This window comes from Olea europaea, chromosome 20, assembly GCF_002742605.1.
Source record: "Olea europaea var. sylvestris chromosome 20, O_europaea_v1, whole genome shotgun sequence".
NCBI lineage: Eukaryota > Viridiplantae > Streptophyta > Magnoliopsida > Lamiales > Oleaceae > Olea > Olea europaea.
The window spans coordinates 17,767,175-17,769,639 of NC_036256.1; positions in this window are offsets into that span (position 1 = coordinate 17,767,175).

A 2,465-nucleotide genomic window follows, 5' to 3' on the forward strand; every position below is an offset into this window, starting at 1 on the left:
TGTGTTGTTTTATAGTTTTACTTTAGAATTTTTTTTTTCAATTTAAAATTCTCTTTAATTCTTTTTTCTTCAAATTTTTTACTTACAAGTAATATGTTGTAAAAAAATTTCTGTCGCATTTTATCTATATCTTTTTTATATAAAAGTGATTTTTTTTATATACATACTATAAATATCTATATCAGAGTGGGGGAGGTATGATAATTGCGTGTTGCAGTAAATTTGGAGGTAGTGTACAATAAAATAAAATATATATCAAGCAAACGACGTCGTTTTTGACCCCCAATTGAAAAAAAAAAAAAAAAAGCAAAAAAAAATGCTATAGGAAAGATGGATCAAGACACTGTTGCTTTTTACAGTACCCTCACATTCCCCTTTTTATATAGTAGGGATACTTATATAGTTAGTTCTGCTGCTATTCTTGTAATCTGACCTTTTTTTTTTCACTTAAAATGGTCAATAAGAACTCAAGATGCCAAGGTGCTTAGATTGATAACGCCAACAATTGAGGGTGGGTATTCTTGTTGTGGGTCAGCCTGCTTCTATAGTTGGACTGATTGACGTGAAAAAATGTGTAGACTCGACATGGCTCGATTTAAATCTTTATTTGTTGCACTTAGAAGGAAAAGCACTTGAAGTCGGTTGAAGAAAGAAAAAAAGGATCATTATACTTTGACAACTTCCATTAGAATTAATACGAAACTTTGGACACCAGTGTACATCCAAACTCTTGTTCCCTAGCCTGTTGAAGCACATTCCGCGATTTACCTCTCTCACGATGCTCCAGAGACGGGGTGATGGGGCCCCTCATGATTGGGATTCAACCTTTTTAATACAAAACTTTGTATGATGTCGAACAAGAAAAATATAAAAAATTGGCTTCGTTTACCAACTAAAATCCTAGAGAATATTTTAGCCAATGGAATGTGTATAAAGGTCCACAATTAAAGAAAACTTATGTACTAAATGTATGAACAACTTTATTACTAATAGTCTGCGTTTGGTGCATTGCACGAGTTTTGTATTTATTATGTTATTATTAGTATGGAATGTTTAGAATTTAGAATAAGTATTTACAAAGTTTAAAGAATTTTTTGGACCCCCTTTTGGATTTTTATTTTGGGTATATTTTTTGTGACTTTCTGTTACTTGATTGTAGGACTTCGTTGAAATTATAAGCAATATTTTGAGTCTTTTTGATTGAAATACTGGATGGGTACTTTGGATTCTTGTAATCACATTATATTTGACGAATCCCATGCTTTTTGGGTGATGAATGTGGGTGGTAGGAAATTAGGTTTTTTGGAGATTCTGTACTATTAAAAAAAAAAATGTGACAGTGTTATGTTCACTTATTACCTTAATGCTTGATATGAGTTTTGTTTTTTTTTTTCCCCAAAAATGGAAAAAATTAAGATAGTGACTAAAATCAAGAATCCTAATCTTAAGGATTATTCACCGACGAACGGAATTCAAATCCGATTTTAATTCATCGAGATATAACCAAAACAAAACATACTAAAAAAGGAAACAACACATAAACGAAGGAATTTGCTCAAAATTGACCCCACTACAACATCAAAACTGCATATTTTTGTTCAGTGGCACGTTTTTAATCAAATTTGACTAAAATTTCATAAAAAGGGGACAACCTCAAAATTTCTCCAAAACCCGAGAAATTGGAGTTGAGAAAGGGAAAAAAAAAAAACTCCAAAAACCATGTGCTCCGTGCTGCACAGAGTGCTACACTTCATGTCATGGAGTGGGAGTGGCACTCCGTGCACGTAGTAAACGGGGATGGAGACTAATTTTTTATTTTTATTTTTTTAATTGTTAACAAAATAAATTTGAAACATTAAATGATTTATATTAAAAAAATGAGTTACTTTGTCAAAAATTTGGGTAGGAGGAGTACGTGTGGATTTTTTTATATTTTTTTTAAGATCAATAAATCATTCATCCATGGTTTTTCAGTGTATACCAGGAAGATCTGCAAGACACCATTTGCCAAAACTTGTGCACAGTGCTCAAATCCACAACTATTTACATCACAACTGAGATATCATCACAAATATAAGACCAAACGAACTATTGAATAACTAACCCCCGAAGTTTATGGTCTACAAAAAGATCAGACCGATGGAAGTTTGACATGTCTATGAGACTTTTTTATTTGTAATTGTATTCGTGTGATCGTAAATATTTGATCTTTATGTTAATCGATTTCACTATTTCTATATCAAATTCTATTTACTTTCTTATTTACCTACATATTCCATATACATCCCAATAACTTTTCATTATTTACAATTAAACAATGATGCGCCATTCCTTACTTGAAATTCCTTAATTGAAACATCATCTTCATCTTCTTCTAAAAAGAAATTATTGTATTTTCATTAGGCCAACACATATATCATTCCACCACAACATCTGACGTATATTCAATGACCACGACAGGCCTA